We start from the raw sequence: 10188 nt of genomic DNA, 5'->3' as shown, positions 1-10188 counted from the left end.
AGTCTGGGTTTGGCGGTTGCCAGGAGAATGGGACTTGCCTAACTGCATAGTGCTAAGTGTGACGTTTGGTGTAGGGGGGGATTATGGTGTGGGGTTGTTATTCAGGTGTTGGGCTTGACCCCTTAGTTCCAGTGAAAGGAACTCTTAATGCTTCAGAATACCAAAACATTTGGGACAATTTCATGCTCCCAAATTTGTGGGAACAGTTTGGGGACAGCCACTTCCTGTTCCACCAATTCTAACATCTCTCCACTGGTTACCTGTTAAGTTTCGTATCAATTATAAAGTATTGCTACTGACCTATAAGGCCCTAAATGGTTTAGCTCCTGTGTATTTAACTGATCTTCTATCGCCTTATAACCCATCACGTTCTTTAAGATCACTAAACTCAGGGCTTCTGGTAATACCGAGGATATCTAAGTCAACTATTGATGTTTTATAAACAAATTTCGGGAGAAGCACGTTCAGATAATTAAACCTAATTGAACACGAGAGGAGCACATTAAAACTAATCAGTCAATCAACGATAGGAGGTGTATATAGACAGCCGATTTACCTTCCTATCGTTGACAGTTTCTTAGCTTCCCCCCACCACCCCTTCTCCTCACTTTCTTAATTAAACTCCAATAAGACATCAGCACAATCATAAAATACATGCAATCTAGTCCTAGACTATTTCCATCATGGGGGGGATACTCTAGGTTCGGGCAAAATTCCGAGCCCGGAGCCCTCCCCCGGACAGCACGCCAAATACGCATAATCTTTACTCTATTTAATTTGATGTAAGTGTGAACTCGTGAAAAGGAGGGAGAACGTTTTCATATTTGGCACCTAAACTATGGAATGGCCTTCCTTATAATGTTCGGGGCTCAGACTCACTCCTCCAGTTTAAATCTAGATTAAAGACACATCTCTTTAGCCAGGCATACACATGATGCTTCTCCTAACCTTGTACTCTATAGTTATATCAATGCACATGATTGTCTTTGCTTAATGCCTTGAACAGCAGCTACGCTAATTATTTTTCTGTTCTTTTTTATCTCGGGACGCCCATCCCGAGGTAACTAGAGAGTCCGTCAGCTCCAGTCTGGATCCAGCTTCTCGTAAAGACTTCAGATGACCATCACCTGTGAAGAGACGACTCAACTCCTGCGAGGACTTCAGATGACGCAGATCTGCATCAACACGCTCCCATGCTCATCTATAGCCTATACCTATTCATTAACAACATGTATTCTTATTTCTATGCCATAGCTATTGATTAATAATAGATAGTTAGCTAATCTGTGTGCTTGTATATGTGCAATTTTGAAGTGCATAACATGTACAAATCAATTTCAATTGTAATGTAGACGCATTTTCTGTGAAGCTGCTTTATATCGTGAAAAGCGCTATACAAATACATTTGAATTGAATTGAATTAAATAATTTGATATTCAGATTAAGCAAAAGATAGAATTACCTTTAATAGAGTAATATAAGTGAAGTTTGATTGTTTGACATGGGGAACCTTTGGGGAAGGAAAAATTGTTGAGTATTATATTTTTAATTGTTGCATGATTTGTTCTTACGGCACCTAGTATTGATCCTCTGTATTGCACATGTGTAGTAAACACTGAGTGTTACCTGTATACAAGATGAACTGAGCAGTAAAGAAACAATGTGAAAATGCTCATGTCAGTGTCATCACTCAAGCATTGCATGGTCACTACAGATTAAATAAAAATAAGAGTTAAAACATACTGAAGACTTTATTGGATTGAAATCACTCTGCACATTCTATAAATGCGAGAAATAAAAATGAACATACATTTTATGTATATTTCACAAGTATATTTCACAATTACATATAATTAAATGGAGTAAAGGTTATGCGTTATTGGACGTGCTATCCAGGGAAGGGCTCCAAGCTCTGAATGTGGCCCGATCCCAGAGTACTCCCACGTATCCCTGGCTGGGAAAGGAACTAGTGGCGAGTGAGTAGTCAGGGTGGCGGAAGGATAAGAAAAAACTGTTGAGGAACGGAGGTGAGCCAGCCATACACTTTATTGCCAAAAATATTGGGACACCCCTCCAAATCATTGAACTCCTGTGTTCCAATCACTTCCATGGCCACAGGTGTATAAAATCAAGCACTAGACATGCAGACGCTTCTACACACATTTGTGAAAGAATGGGCTGCCAGGAGAACGGTACTTGCCGGACTGCATTGTGCCAAGTGTAAAGTTTGGATTCAGGGGTTGGGCTTGGCCTCTTAGTTCCAGTGAAAGGAACTCTTAATGCTTCAGCATACCAAGACATTTTGGACAATTTCATGCTCCCAAATTTGTGGGAACAGTTCGGGGACAGCCCCTTCCTGTTCCAGCATGACTGCGCACCAGTGCACAAAGCGTCGGTCCATAAAGACATGGATGAGCGAGTTTGGTGAGGAGGAACTTGACTGGCCTGCACAGAGTCCTGACCTCAACCCGATAGAACACCTTTGGGATGAATTAGAGCAGAGACTGAGAGTCAGACCTTCTCGTCCAACATCAGTGCCTGACCTCACAATTACGCTTCTAGAAGAATGATCAAAATTCCCATAAACACTCTCCTAAACCTTTTGGAAAGCCTTCCCAGAAGAGTTGAAGCTGTTATAGCAGCAAAGGGTGGGCCGACTACGGATGTCATTAAAGTTTATGTGCATGTAAAGGCAGGTGTCCCAAAACTTTTGGCAATATAGTATTATTTTCAAATAAATGTTTATATTATTATTATTTAACATTATCTCTTGTCATAAAGTAGTGGTGGCTGGGACATATTTTAAAGGTCCCATAGCATGGATTTTTTTATTTTATTTTATAATGTATTCTGAGGTGTACTTATATTGTTAGTATGATTTTTACATCATAAAATGTCATAATTTAGAAATAAAAGGCATTTTTTTTTCTATACTGATGTTTGCCCTCTGGCTGAATGCCCTGTTTCAAGGGGCGTGTCTGCTATGACAGTCCAGGATGACCATCGAAGAACCTGTTGTGGAAAAATAAACTTTAATAATTATCATGGTGAAGCTGGAATTGAGAAACACAAGCGAAGTGTCTTTAAAAGCTTTTATTCTTACCAAGAAGGTAAATTCAGACCTAAATGCACAGGTTGTGCGGTCAGAAAAGACAAAAACCAAAGACCTCTCGTTCTTTTATATTCTCATTTAAATGGTTGATGGCCAGTAACACAAAAACACCATAACAACCTCCTTAGTTGGTGTTATCTGCCGCGGTCCCACCTTGAGTGAAAACAAAACTTTCCGAGAACTTGTTCAAGGCTACAGACAAACACACTAGTTCTATTGAGAAGAGTATAACAATTTTATCATGGTACCATGGGTGCAGCGGGGCAATGATATTATGCAGCGCCTGAAAATGTTGCTGTTATTTTGTCTCTTATTGAGCAGTAGGTTAGCTGGAGCCGTTTACCTCCAGTCTTTGTGCTAAGCTAGGCTAGCAGTGAGTGTGTCAGACAGAGTTATGGCACGCACGGAGATGAGAATGGTATGTATGGACTATCTAACTCTGGGGGATACAGTAAATAAGCTAAAGTCCCAAAAAGTTGGTGTGTTCCTTTAACCTACTTTTTTGGTAATTACTTATCCTGCTGTGCAAATACATGAACTTTACATTTTAACCAAAATTGGAGTTGCTATGCTTTTTGTTTATAGTTAGAGTATCTGTTTGACAGTATTGCCATATTAAAAATGAATATGAAGATTTCTTTCAATACTTTTATTTTATTAACAAAGTTATATTCAGGATTAACAAGCTCTGAATGAAACATGGTAAGCCATACAATTGCAAAGTACAATCATTAAGAAAATCAGTTATCAATTTACAACTAAGTGTGACTATTTTTCAGTTTCGTTAGAACATTTTAACAAAAAAAATGTCTTCAAAGAAAAAAAGTTTACTGTCAAGTCAAATTTTATATTTTATTTATATAGCACATTTAAAAGCAACAGAGTTACGCCAAAGTGCTGTACTTTGGGTAGAGCAACAACAACAAACAATCTTTAAAACATAGGCTCATGCAGAAGAAACAAATTAAATACAAACTTATATATTCAACATCTAGGCCTACCATCGTTTATCTTTGCTGTTTCTCCAGCTCTGAGTGTAACCGCATAAAATGTTTCTTCATATTAGTCGCTTTGCCGAAATATTTGAATTTGGTGCCACAGACTTGTATGGCTTTTTATCAACAACACCTTTTTCGGTGTCTTCAGAAAATCCAAAAAGTTGCCACACAGTCGATTTCAAATTTGATGGAGCAGGTCGTAGTTTGTCCATTTTATCTCACCCTTCTCCGCGAGTTTTATTGACAGGCGATCTGACCAATCACATCGCCGAATCTGCCGGTTTGTCCGACAAAGCAGTCAGGAGAGTTAATATAGTAGATTAACGTCGGTGGACTTGAAATTGGAAAAACAATGTTTACTGACGTCTTTCCAAGGTTGAAACAACATTTCTTTAATTTATGTTAATTTGATGCTTATCAATGAACTAGAAGGAAGAGATGATCGGTTCACGAGCAGCTTTAACTGAGGCGCTACAGCGATCACGACACATTAAAGAGCCACAAAACGGTATTTGTGGTTTACATTTCTTAAAAAAAAGACAACATTTTAAAGTTGAGACTTTGTTTCATTTTAAAAGTAACTCATTCTCTCCTGTCTGTCGGCGTGTTGTCACTTGTCAGTGTCCTCTTTGCTCCGCGATGTATTTTCTCTACGTGAGAACGTGTGTGTGGCGTGAGAGGCCCATGGCTTGTTGGACATAGCAACAGTAACTAAAGGGGGCGGGTCTTTGCGAACGGTCAATTCACCAGCATACGAACGTTCGTCTATCAACGGGTTTTTCTGTTTGGCCAGTGACAGCGCGCGCACTGGTGAACCGGCAGTTTGAATTGAACACATATTCGATTCAGAATTTTTGAGAATCGATTCTGAATCGTTAGATAAAACGAATCGCGTTGCATCGACCTTTTCTCCCACCCCATTACTCATTAACATAAACAAAATAAGCATCTAAAATTGGAGCATTTTGACCTCCCACCAATTCCAACAATCCTCATCATGCCTTTATGTAATTTTAACAAATTCATCTCTCAGATGATGTGACTATGTTGCAAGAAATTCCATCTTTTGATTTATCAGAATATCAAACTATTTACATGAAAGTGATGGATCTGAACATGAACTTTTGCTTATTTAGGAAACTTTGGGCAACGATTTTTCTTATGAGTCTGTAGACTAGATAAATGGACAAAACTATTCCCACATGAAGAGCACTGGTACGGCTTCTCTCCAGTGTGAACTCTCTCATGAACTTTCAAGTAATCTGACCGAGCGAAACACCTCCCACAGTGTGAGCACTTGTGCGGTTTCTCTCCGGTATGAGTTCTCTGGTGTGTTTTTAAGGCACTCGATGTAATGTAGCTCTTCCCACAGTCAAAGCACGGATAAGGTCTCACACCAGTATGAATACTCTCATGATCTTTTAAATACCTCAGTAGTGAGAAACTCTTTCCACAGAAAGTACAAACATGAGGCTTCAGACCAGTATGAACTTTAAGGTGTTCCCTTAAGTTTGATGAAAAAACAAATGTTTTCTCACACTGATCACAGCTGAACGACTTCACTCCAGAGTGACGGCGCAGATGATCACTGAGAGCGCCTTTATATGTGAAACTCTTTCCACACTCAGTGCATGTGTACGGTTTCTCTCCAGTGTGAATCCTCATGTGTCTGTTAAGGTTTGATTTATCTGTGAAACTCTTTCCACACTCGGAGCAGGTGAAAGATCCTTTGACTTCAGTTTTTCCAGCAGTTTTCTCTTCAGTCTCTGAAATGATGTTTCCATCTTCATTTGTGAAAGGAGGTCTTGGAAACTTCACATCCATAGGATCTAAAATTAAATTCCCATAATTAAATTAAAGTAGGATAAGTTAGAAACAAAATGAAATATGATAGCCAGTACCAATACCGGTAAATAAATGAAATCAGATCATTATTAAATGCTATCATTTATAAATAATTAATACATTAAAACATTATCATGTAGCCTTCAAATATTAAAGCAAATTAAGGAAAACACCAACCTGTTTGTTCCTCTGTCTCTTCATCTTTTATTCTGCAGGGTTCTTCCTCAAACTCCATCTTTACAATAGTATGTCTGTAGTTTATCCTGTGGGAAGATGGGAAAATATTATTATTATTATTAATATAACATTATTCAGGTGCAAATGTCACATGGAGCTAAGGCTGGCCTGTGTGGTCCGATCAAACAGCAGGCTACTGGAGCTCAAATTGCTCAAGAAGTTAATGCTGGTTCTGATAGAAAGGTGTCAGAATACACAGAGCATCTCAGTTTGTTGCGTATGGGGCGGCACAGCCGCTGACCAGTCAGGGTGCCCATGCTGACCCGTCCACCGCCGAAAGCACCAACAGTGGCACATGAGCATCAGAACTGGACCACAGAGCAATGGAAGAAGGTGGCCTGGTCTGATGAATCACGTGTTCTTCTACATCACGTGGATGGCCGGGTGCGTGGCTTACCTGGGGAACACATGGCACCAGGTGAGCTATGAGAAGAAAGCAAGCCGGCGGAGGCTGTGATGCTTTGGGCAATGTTCTGCTGGGAAACCTTGGGTCCTCCATCCATGTGGATGTTACTTTGACACGTACCACCTACCTAAGCATTGTTGCAGACCATGTACAGCCTTTCATGGAAACGGTATTCCCTGGTGGCTGTGGCTCTTTCAGCAGATAATGCACCGCCACAAAGCACAAATGCTTCAGGAATGATTTAAGGAGCACGAGTTTGAGGTGTTGACTTGGCCTCCAAATTCCCCAGATCTCAATCCAATAGAGCATCTGTGGGATGTGCTGAACAAACAAGTCCGATCCATGGAGGCCACACCTCACAACTGAAAAATCTGCTGTTAACACCATGGTGACAGGTTTTGGTGGCAAAAGGAAGACCAACACAATATTAATGTTATGCCTGATTGGTGTATAATAACAATGAGGCAATAATAATAGTTTTTTCTGCTTAATATTGGGCCACTTCTCCATAAAGCATTTTTGAATTACAGCCCTTTAAGTTTGGATAGTGAATTTTCATGTGTATTCTCAAAAAGGGGGGTGAGTTTTAAAGTATGGTAGAGGTGATTATCTGGCAAAAGCTTGGGTCTTTTCATATTAGACACAACAGAACTGTATGTAAACTCTAATGCCATGACAAGACGCACATTTGTTCTTTTCTTATTGTTGTCATTATTTTATTCTCTTTATTTATTTATTGTTTATTTAACAGGGACAGATACAGTAAACATAGATTATCTTCTTTAAAGGGTAACTTCAGTGATTTAGCATTAAGCTTTGTAATTAAATTGGGTCATTTATGTAGTAGAAATGTGAAATTATTTTTGAATTTGGTGCCTTCTAGACTGAGAAAAGACCGAAAATGTATTTTTGTCTCATGTGGATGAAAGACAACAACTCCCAGAATGCACTTGCTTCGATGTGGCTGTCTCATAATTTTCTCTGAAATTTTCTCAAAAATTAAAATTCTGTCATAATTTACTCACCCTCAAGTTGTTCCAAACATGTATGAGTTTCTTTCTTCTGCTGAACACAAAGGAAGATATTTTGAAGAATGTTGGGAACCAAGCAAACCAACTATTGACTATCATAGTAGGGAAAATAATACTATGGTAGTCAATGGTTGTTCTATCTGCTTGGTTCCCTGAATACTGGTACTGAATGATTATTTTGCCTTTTTTTTTTTTTGCTTTCCATTTTTTGCCCTCATAAGTTATTGAGTAAGTTCCTGATAAGGTTTTTACTGTAAATATTTTCTACTATTAAAGGTGGATTTTTTTTTTCTAATGAAAGTGCATTTATCATTTCACGTGATTTTAAAATACTTGAAGGAAACGGTTCACTTTCAGCAGTTATTGTCTATGGGGCAGATTTCTGCTTGTTGTACATCAGATAAATTAACACTGTAGGCCTACATTACATTTATTTGAATGCATTAATGAGAGAGTGCTTGTGTGTGTGAATTACTCATACCGTCTCTATTCATTATGTAGCTGTGGTTTGTACTTCAAAAGGTATTAAAATATATGCCTATAACGGTTGAGTTTCTAAGCTACTTTAGTGACTTTACTTTAGTCACGAGACAGCATTGACACTGCGTTTCTTCACGTGATGTGCAAGCTTCTGTCGGAGTGTTCGTTTGTCACAATATATCAGGCATTAGTTCAATATAATACACATCTGATGGTCGAAAATCGCTTTAATGTTCAAACTGGCAGGCCTTAAAACACATACAAATGACAAAGCTTTGTGAGGACGCAGGTGAAAGAGGCGCATGCGTTGTCAGAGACGCGACACGGCTCGGCTTTCTGTGTCACAGAGAAAAGCTGAGCACTGATTGGATAAGTTTTCCGTATTATTGTTTTTGAATAGTGCACAAATCGCTTTAAATGGTCAAGCCTTTAAACGTATTTACTTGACAAACTTTATGAGGGCGAAAGTGAAAGTAATCTGGCTTCGGGGCTTGAGCGCGCAGCGTGTGTGTGACAGCGCGTAGGCTATAAGAACGACGATTAACTGACCTGTATAAACTGTGTAAAACATGCAGTTACTATAGTGATTCTGGGCATCTATAAACAAAGATAACTGCTCCTGCATCTTTCCATGTGCCTGCAAACTGCACTTGATGTGACTGACGGGGCGGAGTCACATGACTAAAACCGAAATAACCGACATGGGAAAAATACGTCGGTTAGAGGTTCTGAATTTAGGTTTCGATTACTTTCCGATTTATCGTCCAGCCCTAGTTAATAGGCTATATTACATTATGGGTTAGAATTTTGTCCAGTATATATTCAAGTAATTTAATTAATATAAATGTGTACTTAGTTCAACTTATAATTTAATTATTTTTTTTTTAGGCTAGCATACAAGTGACTGAAATTTGCTCTAATGTATGTTTTCTTATGTGTTTTTTTTCTCCAATGTATTTTATCTATACGTTTCTGTGAAGCGCTTTGAGATGCAACTTTTAAAGGCGCTATATGAAATAAAGTTTATTATTATTATGAACGTGTTTTTGAAATTTGATGCATGTAAACCTGTTGAAGGAGACTCCGAAACAAAATTAGGAACCTTTAAAATAACATAATAGAGACACTATAAGAGAATGAACGAAAACACCAACCTATTTGTTCCTCTGTCTCTTCGTCTTTTATTCTGCAGGGTTCTTCCTCAAACTCCATCTTTACAATAGTATGTCTGTAGTTTCTCCTGGAGTAATTCCTCCTGCTTGCTTCTTCTTCTCCTGTGGGAAGATGGGAATATTCCCAGCATTTAAACTCTCATGAACGGCTGTGGAAGCGGCTTCACTGACTGAAGGTGTGAATTGTTGTCGCTGTTGCTCATTTAGCAGATGATCATCACACTCACAATCACTCTCAATTATCCAGCTTTAAGTGTTTTACTCAAACAATTGTTAAAAACAATTCAACTCCTCCAGCTGACTTTTATATTGTTCTTACTTTGATTTACATTCATTAAAAACTCTGTTTAACAGGTTTCAATTGTTCGTTACATAAAATGAAAACACAGCTCATAATCTTCACAAATTTATAATGTGACAAACGAGTTCACGTTTCTCGAGTGTAACGAACAACGTCATTCGATTCATTTATGAGCGATTCACTAAATGAACCGACTCGTTTAGTCGTTTGGATTTAGATTTCTCCTAATAAATGATAAATGAATGTACTCACAGTGTGAAAACATCAGATTTAAAGCAGAAACGGCTGCATTCTTCTCATGTTTATGTTCTTCCCTCGCTCACTTCTCTTCTTCTTCTTCTAGACTCGGATGTGTGTTGTTGCTTCGGTTGCTCGAGCGCCTTCACTGGCGGAAAACAGGCAATGCGTCGCGGTAAAGTGAAAGTTGCTCATTCAAACAATATTATCTGCCTGCCAATATTTTCTAGGCGATCTTGAAAAGTTAGGAGGAAACAATATTTAAGCTGTGAAAATTGTAAAATGATGAGGTTTGTATCTGACGGATGCATCTTCATTCACTTCCATTCGCTCTCAAATCATTAAATTAAATGAAAGAAGGGAAAAATA

General features: G+C 38.6%; 1 long non-coding RNA gene across 1 annotated transcript; it reads right to left on the bottom strand.

The window, feature by feature from the left end:
* Nucleotides 1-3078: 3078 nt before the first annotated feature.
* Nucleotides 3079-9929, bottom strand: LOC307136857. Its single transcript, XR_013817845.1, has 5 exons — nucleotides 9835-9929; nucleotides 9264-9383; nucleotides 6133-6218; nucleotides 5129-5939; nucleotides 3079-5014 (listed from the first exon to the last, which is right to left on the bottom strand). It is a non-coding gene; the product is annotated as an uncharacterized lncRNA (long non-coding RNA).
* Between the last annotated feature and the right edge of the window lie 259 nt (nucleotides 9930-10188).

Source organism: Gobio gobio, assembly GCF_949357685.1.
Source record: "Gobio gobio genome assembly, chromosome: 14".
In the NCBI taxonomy this organism is placed as follows: domain Eukaryota; kingdom Metazoa; phylum Chordata; class Actinopteri; order Cypriniformes; family Gobionidae; genus Gobio; species Gobio gobio.
This window is presented reverse-complemented; position numbering and strand designations above follow the sequence as displayed.